Source organism: Amblyomma maculatum, chromosome 4 (assembly GCF_055883805.1).
Source record: "Amblyomma maculatum isolate TAMU_Amacu chromosome 4, ASM5588380v1, whole genome shotgun sequence".
Classification (NCBI taxonomy): domain Eukaryota; kingdom Metazoa; phylum Arthropoda; class Arachnida; order Ixodida; family Ixodidae; genus Amblyomma; species Amblyomma maculatum.
Genome location: NC_139347.1, coordinates 110,997,907 through 111,009,159, shown reverse-complemented (window position 1 = coordinate 111,009,159; position 11,253 = coordinate 110,997,907). Strand labels below are relative to the sequence as shown.

The following is an 11,253-nucleotide window of genomic DNA, read 5'->3' as shown; positions in this document are numbered from 1 at the left end:
TTGTCTGCAATGAACGATGGTTCTGTTTTGAAATGTTGTTCTGTTGGGCCAGTTAATGGGGGCCCCTGGCGGCAATATGCCCAATATGCAGCCTTGTTTTCCATTTTTTTTTGGACCAACATTTTTCGTTCATGGCCCCTTTTTCCAAACATTGCCCCCCAGAAATGCCGCGCCGAGGAAAAGCTTGCACCCATTAGAAACCGGTGCGTATGCGGCGGTACCAGGGCTCGAATTTAGCCGTGAGATACGCTGTGGCAATGGGACCCGAAAACTTTAGACCACAGGGTTTTTCACCGTGTCAGTGAATCTCTCAACTGGCAGGTATTGTTACATTTCGACTCCACCAAAATGCACCCAGGATTCAATCCCTCGTCTATAGGCTGAGCCGCCGAGCGCTCTCGCCACGGAGCGAGCCCATACGGTGTCTACGTGCCACAGTTTTAAGGCGAGAACCTTTAAGTGCTCATTTTCGCGGCCACGATGGTGTCCATCCGGCGTTCGTTGAGTGGCAACTAATAAAGGTAGGAGAAAAAGTGATTCCATAAGATAGAGGAGGAAAACATGAACCTAGAAGCCAGGCTTGAGTACTGGAGAATAATTAGTTAATTGAATATAGTAAAAAAATGTCTAAATTGCGTAGAAATAGGGTGGACGTCGATATATAGCCTCGGGAAAAGTGTGAAGCCACATCCACCAGAAGTCGTCTCTGGCCTTGTCTAGTAACCGCAACTGATGTCACGTTAACGTCACATACGCCCATGACGTCACGACTGGTCTTGATGTCGACACGCAATTCACGTATATACGAAGCCGACCTCGCCGGGCGTTCGATCCAGGTGTCCCTGCGTCGTCTTTCATTTGGCGCTTCCTCGAACGCCGCACAACATAAGATAGTCAAGCAGAAATAGTACAGCAGGCATCAGCCACCTTTCAAATTGGTTTACAGGAAAGAAAAGGCCCCAATGTCTCCCATTTCTCCGCGGGCACCTTAAACGTTGCGTAAGGAGGAAGGTGGGAGCGACAAAAAGAAAGAAAGAGGTGCCATAGTGGATGGCTTAGGACCAGCGAGGGATATAGGTTATCGCCTCATCACAGTTTAACAGTTCGAACTGCCTCCTAGAATGTTTATTGATCTTCTAAACATCATATCTATCCTACCATGCATCACGTCTTCTCATAATTCATGTGATAGTTTATTACATTTGAAGGTTATTGAGGTGAAGACTTCAGTAATTGTTTAGACATATGACATTAGGGTAGCAAAGTGTTTAAGTGAATTTAATTATTTGCTGTCTTGAACACTGAATTCATTTAATTTGATTGAACAGGGTGAAGAGAGAAGGGCACTCCTTGTTCAGATTTAATAAAACAAGGCTCCGACGACAGGCCACAACACAATGAGTAAAAAATGTCCCGGTGAAGGATTTTCAATAAATGTTTCAAAATTATGCTCTGACTTCACGGTCGTAGTGCGATCGAAATCCAGATTTCAAGATAGTGATCTTTAATTCATCAAATGAATGGCCCCGAATGCTGACATGCTTGGACAGTGGTAGGTTGCGTAGGCTGTGCGCCTTGTAATTGTTGAAACGAATCTAAAAGACGTCGCTGTCTGCCCTCTATACCGGAGCTGGCGGGCGGAGCATTTAGGCAGGTAAATAACATTGGCAGTGTCACAAGTGAAGTTCCCCTTAAATTTTATGCGACAGTTAGAAGCCATTCTAACAGCAGCTGATGACGTTGTCATTTGAGAACATATTTTAGAGCGAGATGTATTGCATATTGCACAGCCGGTAAAATTGGGACAGGTGGTTCTCGAAGATGCCAAAAGATCACGCAAATTTTCAGAACGTGTGAGTACATATCGGGGCGGTTCCCGGAAGATTGTCTTTCAGGCGGCCACTTTGCATCAGGGTGTTGTCATGTATCCTTAGAATACCTATTACGTTAGGGAGAGGGACTGAGTATATTAAAACCAATTTAGTTTGCTGTTTCGAGACAGGGTCGTTTGTTGAATAAAGTGACAACTCGCAGTCAAGTGCATCTGCGCGTATGACGGCATCGTCAGTTAACTTTGCGGGACATTTTTGTTTACTTAGAACTCATTGAAGTTCTTTACAATTCCAGTAGAAGCCAGATGGTTATGAACATATCCGTTTAAAACGAAGAGCCTGACTGTATGGAATACTGGTGTTGCAACGCTTTCCATGACTGCTGTTAAAGTGAAGATACTGTTGGCAGTCAGTAGTTTTCCTATAAAGGCAAACAGGTTGGTTTTCACCGTTACGCGACATTGTCACATCAAAAACAAATATTTAAAACCGAGTACGAGTGAGTGAAAGAGATTGATGGATAAAATTGATTCAAATCTGCAATAAACGCAAGGAGTCGTAGCTCGCTAAAAAACCGGTTTTAACGGACGAATATCAAGGACTACTCTATTTCAAGGCACTCCATAAAAATATTTGCGTAATTAGGACATATTTTGGCACCAATTGAAGAACCATTAACATGAACGTAGTGGGTGTCATTGCATACGAAATTGTAAAGTTCAAGTATGAGCCTCAAGCGAGTAACTAATGGCGAACTATCAGCAGGTCTGAGAAGGCAGTGTTCATCATCATAAGCGTTTATTATGGACTGAATACCATTGCTGTGCGGTATGTTTGTATACAGTGAAGTGACATCTAAGGTAACAAGAAGTGAGCCAGGTGGGATATTAATGTCACTGATATCAGCTAGGAAATGAGCGGTAAAGTTTATGAAAGAAGAGAACTTGGTAGACATTTTGTTAATGGGGCAGTCAACATAACACGAGAGGTTTTCAGTGACCGTTCCAACACCAGTGACTATAGGTAGCTCTGAGTTGTTCTTATGAATTTTGGTAATAAGTAATATCTGCTGGCATTCATATTACAGCAAGTTTACTATTTTATCTGTAATTTTTCCAGCCTTCAGCAGTCAATCTGAGGTGTCAATGACTTCTGATTTGTATTACGATGTCGGACCAGACTCAAGGCGTTTATAAAACGTGTCGCCATCTAGTTCTCTCATGTCCTCACTAAAGTAATCATTCTAACTATGGCAGATTCCCGTGCCTGCCTACTTTATAACAATTTCCGTGGATGTCGCTAGTTTTTTCATTACTGCCAATTCAACAAGCGATAAATTGTTCCGGAAAGGCACTTTATCCTTATATTCTTAAAATATGTCTTTCTGCACCGCTTGTATATGCATGTCTAGATATTTATCAGGTTGTACTGGAGGAGTCTAGTGTTTCGACGAGAGCAATAAATTTTCCCGATCATCTAAATACTCTCGGAGTCTCAGGCTGCGTGCGCAATTTCCTTCTTGCGAAATTGACGTTTACGTCTTGTGTGTTACCGTCTTGAGATTTTACAAGGAGAATTTACTAAACGAACATGAGGAACATATGGCAAACATACACTTTATTACAAATCATCTCGCCTCCAAGAGGGACAGTAGGGACTAAAGGATGCTACTTGATCAGCCCGATAAACGGTTCACTGGATTGCTATTGTCAGGCAGTAATAAGAAGACTGATGATCTGAGCCCAGTATCTCATTATCAAAAATAGTAGACATTGCACATAACTAAGCATGCCACAAAAGATAGGGCATTTACTCTGTGCCCAACCCAACACAAAACAAATCAAATGCATTCTATTACACATTCTGATCAATACGACACGACTGGCCTTTTGAGCATGCCTCCTTGTGCAAAAAAAATTAGCTGATGTGTAGCGTTAGTTAAACCCGGCAGATTTCGTAAGCAAAGCCGACGTAGCTTCTCTTTCTGTTCTTTCTTCTTCTTGTTCTTCTTTTCCTTTTTTTCTTTTTCTTCTTGTTGTGTTTATTTTCCTTCTCTTTTTCTTCTCTTCCTCCTGTTTTCTTTTCCTTTTTTTGCTTGTACTTTTTCTCCAGAAATCAAAGGTCTAACTTGGATACCGACCGGGTTTACGAGACGAGCTGGAACGACGCGTAGTATTGCTTGGGCAATAAAAAGAAACGCAGAAACCGCGCCTTACCATCTCTTTAAAGCTGGTCAAAGAGATACTTCAAGAAGACGAGATGCAGATTCTGCAAGGACTGGAGTACGGCGTTACTTCGTAATACACCTACGCCGCCACAACGCAAAGATAATAGTAACCACTATATGTTCAAAGAAGCCGCGACGGCGCCTTGGTCCAGCATTCACGCGGACGTTGAACATTGTATATATAAACGGTAACATATTTCTCGCGACGACACATTCGAAAAATACGTACGAAAGACTCTCGGGGCGCCACAGTTCCCACATTGATCATTGCATAGGACACCACATCTGGCAAGACGCTGGTATGTGTGGAGGACGCCCCAGCCCTTGAACCAGTTGAAGTCTATATCAGTTCGTTGTGCCGCCGACGTGTTGCCCACATTCGCCATTTAAAGACAGCGGTTTTCAGCTGTTTGTCAGTCGAATGTCTGTAATAGGTGACTAGCTCATTTATTATACGTGCGTTTAGAACGCCACCTACATCTACATCTGAAAGGTCAGCATCAAGCGCAGATTTCTTCGCGGTTGCCGCGTCGTCAAAGGGCAGAGGCCTGTCCCCCAAAAGATTCAGGTGATACCCGGGTGCAAACACGGGCCGCGCTGTACTCAAACAATAAATTATGAGAGAGAGGCGAAGGCAAGACTCGTATGTCAACGGCATCTGCACCTGGCTCAATGCAAGAACTCCAGCAACCGTCTTGATTCACGGCAGCCCCTGTGCCTCGTCAGCTCGAGGTGTAAGCGGTGACACACAACTTACGGTATCCCACCGTCCCAAACAAAATTACTAACAAGAGACGGAAGTCGGCTAGCTTTACGGCGTTTAAGTGTCGCGACAAGTGACACGTAAAATGAGAACGCGCACGCACGCATCTTAACTACACCAACTTTTGCATACAGCCGAGAGGCTGAATGGAGGAGGGGGGGCATCGTCAGAGAAGCACGTGCTGCCCGACAAATAAGTTCGCTCCAGACGACTGAAGAAACCCCGCTTGGCTCAAGCAGTATACCGAGCAGGCGCACGGCGTCCAAAATGGCATGACCGCGGCTAAGGGACCCTGGAATTGCCCGAAGGGAGCGCTTTGCTTTTCCCTGTGTTGAGCTGCGTTCCACATACAGCTACATACTCAGCAAAGATGTTTACAGATGCAATGAAGCGGTCGTTGTCGCTCACGAGAAGCGTGATCTCGTCCCTGTAAGTGGAGACAAGCAGTGTTTCCTGTCCAACCAGAGGAAAACCTCAACTTTGCCTTTCCGTGGCAATCCTACAGAGCAGTGAGTCGAATTCCAGTACAAACAGGACCATCGAAAGCGGGTACCCTAGCGAACTTTCCACGTAGCCGGATAAGAGTCGCGATGGAACCATTCAGTACACGCTCCTTGCTAAGGCCTGTGTAAAAAGCCCGCCGGAACTGTGAAAAGCCCGTTTAGGAGCCCTAATAGTGGATTTCGGCAAACAGGTATTCATGTTCGGGGCATTCGAAAGCCTTCGTCAGGTCTAAGGCGAAAAACAATCTAGTGACCATTGGTGCAGGCGTACTCCAACACATCCCTGATCAGTGTCAGTGAGGCGAGCACCGACCGTCTGGGTACAACAGAGTAACCGATTCCTGCAGGTAGAGAAGAAACCTCTGATCCAGCAACGTTGCAACGAGTTTATAATGAGGGGTGTCTGGTCATCACGCGGCCTGGGTGCCCCTGCTGGTTCAGGGGGATTGGGAGATGAGGAGGAGGGTAGGAGGAATGACACCATTAGGGTCGTCTGGGAAAGCTCGGCTTCGTAGTCGGTCGCCACGACGAGATGCTCGACAACGCCATGCCCTCCTTCGAAATAGCGATGTTGCCCGCACTGAGCGAGGATGGTTTAGTTCCGTTTCGAGAAAACAATTTACTTGCCAAAGCAGTAGATGAGCAAGGATGCCGAAAAAGGTGAAATGAAAGCCAGCCACTAGCCCATCCGGCGTTGGCACGGTCGACTGGTTCATGGCGCCGAAGACAACCTGTACCTCCTCTAAGCTCGCTGGCTCCATAAGCGATGCGCATGCGTCCTCTTAGAGCTGAGAAAGGGGCCCCCAGAACGAGCTGATAGATTCCTGAAAGCCGTACTGCTGAGCGTGGTTCCACGAAGAGGACGGCGAAATGCTCGTTCATAACTCTATATGTCTGCAGTATCGGAAGACGCGATGCCATGCGCTCGCATGACCGTTTCGACGCGAGTTCACCTTTAAAAAAACTCGTAACAAAAACACAGCAGATAACCAGGATACTCAGCCGCATTTGCAACAAGCACCACGGGATAAAAGAAAGGGACGCAATTTGCCTTGTAGAAGCTCTTGTTGTCTCACGAATAATGTACGAGACTGTCTACCTCCACCTCACCTCGCACGAAATCGCACAGCCAGAGTCGCAAATACGGGCGGCCTATGAAACGACACTGGGTCTGCCGAAGACCACACAGCATCGCGCCTCATGTCTCTCAGCATCCACAACACACTCCAAGAAATCTGGGAGGCGCAACGACTGTCACAGCTCAACCGCTTGGCCATCACTCGAATAAGCCAAACATCTCTGAAAAAGAAGCACCTCAAAGTACCCTACACAGTGGTACAAAGGACGGAACTTCCTCTATAAATCCGCAAGAACACCTATGTCCGTCAAATACTCCAAAACATGCATCCGACATTTAACGCGGAGCGAAGAAACGCCAGAGCCGAAAGCCTTCGCAAGAAATGGGATGGACAACCGGACATGCTCTACGTGGATGCAGCCGGTCCATTCCAAGGGCGGATGACAATCACCAAAACAAATTCCGAGGGCAAATTAATCAACAGCGCATCAGTCCGCACGTCCAACCCGACTCACGCAGAGGAGGCAGCCATTGCACTAGCGCTAGAAACCAACCCAAACGATATTGTACTCACAGACTCCCAAAAATCATGTAGAAATATTACCAGCGGACTAATCCATCAATTATGTCTCACACTATTATCAAAACACCGTGCTAATCGGGCCTCAATTATATGGTTTCCCGGACACACGGAACACACAGGAGGGAATGACGCCGCCCACCGGCACGCCCGAGCTCTCTTACAGCGGGATCCCCCCTTAGCCAACGAGGAAAGAGAGCATATTACACAGCTCATAGTCACCTTTGCTGGACACCTGCAGTCCTAGAGACAGGCCAGACAGACATACCGCACACCTCACAAAATTAGACAAGGCGGAAGAACACCCCCCCCCCCCCTCCCACCGGCTACAAAATGACACTCTCGTTACACCATTTAAACTCCACCAATATTACCCCTTACTTTGCACGCCAGAGTGCCCACACTGTGGAGAAATAGCTACGGCTTTACACATGGTGTAGGTATGCCAGTTAAATTCCTTTGTTATTAAGCTTCCTAATCCTAATTTTAACGCAGAGGGAGGCCATTCTACACAGTGACGACCCCGACCAACAAAGAGGACTAGTTCCATTCACAGCACTGTCTCGTAGCTCGAGTGTGCCCGAGGTCTGCAGCATATTCAAGCGGCCAACGGAAGGCTTCCACGCAAAGTGACTCATCATGGCACTGCTCATCATGGAGCATGGATGCATCCATGCTTCCTTCAGGGCCTTTTCGCACGGCCATAAGCTGCTTGCAGGTACCCACAACTGGCAAGAGATCCCTTTGCTTAAGACCGGAAAGAAATCGCAGTTCCTCTCCCTGCAGTGAGTCAGATGCCGAAGCGGAGGGAATGCAAACTGTGTAGCCGGCTTGCGTTCTCCGTCACTAAAGTATATTGATGCCAGTAATAACGTAGAAATACGTCTAAAATTCAACGAAAGAAAGCCTAATTTTAGCCACATGCTACTTTTGAGGTTAGAGCTAGATAAAAAAAACCACTGTCAAGAAAGAAAAAATATTCGATAAACTGTCGTTTACTGTCGTTTTGGAAAAATATATTTACAAAATTTGCGATTGAAGATAGGCAGATTAAAGTTATTGTAGCAATGAAACATAATTTCGGTACACTCAGTTCTGTTACTGAACCATACGAACTATTCATTTTTCAAGACGCTTCCACGTTTTCTTTAAAAAGCAGCGGCAGTGATCTCCTCCGAACCTGCACTAAGACTACTTGGTGAATTGTGACTTGTGATTTGAACGCTACCGAAAGACAAGGTCTGACGGGCGCAAAAGAAGCCAACGAAATTATGTTTATTGAAGTTCTGGAAAATATGTAATTTTTGGTAAAAATGAAGTTTCATCACAACCAGGCTGAGTCATGAAAATTTTCCAGGAACCTCTAGAAGTGCGTCGCATATTTCAGTCTTAGCGAAGTGCACTGAACTTCTGACAATCATCTGGAAGAAAAAACGCGCATCGGCCTATACCACAGGAACGGAAAGGAAGCCTTGAAGTTCATGAAGACTCACACCTTCGCTTACGCATACGCGTAGCAAAATGAAAGTAGGGCTCAGCCGGGATTTGAACCCGGGACCTCTCGCACCCGAAGCGAGAATCATACCCCTAGACCACTGAGCCTTTTTTTTTTTTCTTTATTGCCTGTTTTGAGTTCACATCAATTCAAAAAAGATCCACGATAATGGTAAAACGCGCAACAACCAGACTTCGGCTGTCACGTAAGGTTTAAAATTTTTTGAGGACAGCCAGTTCATCAAGCACACTGATCCAGTCAGGTGGATCAGAAAGCACCCGATACGTTTCTCTAAGGAGCAGCACACTCTCGATAAAGTTCTCGCGTACAGAACGCGTGTTGACATCTGCATGTTGCACCTGCATCCTTGTTTTCCACAGGCTGTGGAGGCTCAGGACCATGACTAAATCCAAAGGAATACCCTCACTCTCGACTGGAAGGAACCGTATGCCATACGGATCTAACGGAAGGTCTTTCTTTAGTGTTCTCTGGAGAACATCCCAGTGAAAGACTGGGTCCCAGCAATCCAGAAAGACGTGCTCGATTGTCTCTGGTTTTTTGCAAAGGAGACAGTCTGTTGTCCAGGGAACGAATAAGCCTCTTTCATGTAACCAGGTTTTAACAGGTAATGTGTTGGAATGTAGCTTAAAGAAGAACGTTTTAACTGAAGGCCTAACTGGCATCTTTTTCACACGCTTTAAGACATCCTGTCCGGGGCCTCCACGGTGTGGTGCACGGTAAATCGGCAACGGTATCATCACGTCCAGAAGATCTTTGTACAGCTTCTTCTTACACACTTTGCTCAAGTATTCCATTGAAAAACGCGCATGCAACATTCTGAAAGACAAGACAACTTCGCGCATGTACCCTTTTAAAGCGCCACTCATATTCTCACCAGAACAGACAACGTATTCTGGAAGCATTTTACACAGTCGTACTTGCATGACCGTCCTCAAGAATTTGTCGTTTTGATCACGAAGGAAAAAAAAACGCGAGACAACCTGTCGCAAAAAGAGATGCACAAGGCCCAAGCCCCCCGCCTTAACAGGCAGAAAGAGGTTGGTTACGATTTAACTGGCACCTGTGGAAATTTAACGTGAAGCTTTTAGAGGACGACAGTTTTGTAAGAGAGACAACGAAAGAACTCGATAAATTACTTTCGACGCAGGCCGAAAGCTATATAGTTGAGTGGGAGGAGCTAAAGTAGAGAGTAAAGCTTTTAGCTATCAAAACTGCAAGCGCAATTCGATATGAGGAAAAAAGAAAAGAGAAAGAAATGCACGAGGAGCTTGAGTTTTTGCTTAGCATGGATAGCATCCAGCCGGGAAGATATGCAGAAGAAATAAAAGCCTTGAAACGACAACTTGAAAACATTGACACTGAAAAGTATAAGGCAGCAGTGATAAGAGCAAGGTCGGAAAAATTTTGGGCGGGGGAGACGCCAACTAAGCGAGCGCTGTCAGATGAGAAACGGCACGCGTATCAAAAGGAAATACGGCAAATTGACAACCGAGGTGCTGTAACTAGTGACCCTGCTACTATCAAAAATACCTTTATAGAACACTACAATGAATTGCTTGGCCGTAAACGCGAAGTCAAAAATGGCTTTCAGGCAGAATTTTTGCGCCAAATGCCAAAGCTCGATGAGGATGTTAAAACGCGTCTAGAACGACCCATAAGTTTGACAGAAATAGAAAGTGCGATAGACGACCTTCCAATGGGAAAGTCGCCAGGACCTGATGGGCTTGGCGCTGCTTTCTACAAAGCATTTAAAGATTACACAGCCCAGATTTTGCTTAAAGTGCTAGATGAGTCATACGAACGTAAGCAGGTCCCACCTTCGTTTTCTACCTCGCACATTGTTTTGATTCCGAAGTATGATGAGCCAGGAAAACGCCTGTTGGTGGGTTCTTATCGGCCGATAAGCCTCACCAACGTGGATTACAAAATATACATGAAAGTGCTGGCGAAAAGGCTTCAAAGTGTAATACCGAGTCTGGTTGGGCCACACCAGACGTGCGGCATTAAAGGTCGAAGCATCGCAACTAATGTGCACGTGGTACGAACTGTTTTGGAGTGTTGTGACGCGATTGGATCTCGAGTGGCAATGATACAGCTGGATCTCGCCAAAGCATTCGATCGCGTTTCGCACGATGCCTTGTTCGAAGTATTGACACACTTAAACATAGGGCGAGTGATTGAGGAAGGTGTTCGAATGGTGTATGCGAACTGCACGACACGGATAATTGTGAATGGAGAGCTCACTGACAGCATTCGTGTGCTGTCGTCAGTGAGGCAAGGCTGCCCCCTGTCACCCCTACTGTTCGCGGCCTACCTCGAGCCTCTCTGCCGGTCTATCATAAACAATGAACGTATAACTGGTTTTATGCTGCAGTCAGCACAGGTCAAAATGCTGGCATATGCAGATGACATCGCTGTATTCTGTTCAAGCAGAGAAAGCATTCAAGAAGTTACTGCCCTTGTTGAAAAATTCTGCCGACAGACAGGCTGTGAAGTAAATTGGGAAAAAAGTGCCGGTTTCTGGCATGGAGACTGGGATGTTACGCCTGAATACTTTTCTCGTTTGCAATGGTCAAAATTGCCGACCCAGTATTTAGGCGTGCCGCTTGAATCGTACCAAGATCCCACCCCATTCTGGGCTGGCCAAGCAGAGAGAGCGAGAGAGAAAGCTGATTCATGGCAGGGCAAGCCGTTGTCAATGTTCTCACGCGCTTATGTGTGCAATGTTTTCCTTGTGGCAAAGATATGGTACGT

General features: G+C 46.0%; 1 non-coding gene across 1 annotated transcript; it reads right to left on the bottom strand.

Moving 5' to 3' along the window:
- Positions 1 to 8,513: 8,513 nt before the first annotated feature.
- TRNAP-CGG (transfer RNA proline (anticodon CGG)) lies at positions 8,514 to 8,585 on the bottom strand. Its single transcript has one exon. It is a non-coding gene; the product is annotated as a tRNA-Pro (tRNA).
- Positions 8,586 to 11,253: the final 2,668 nt, after the last annotated feature.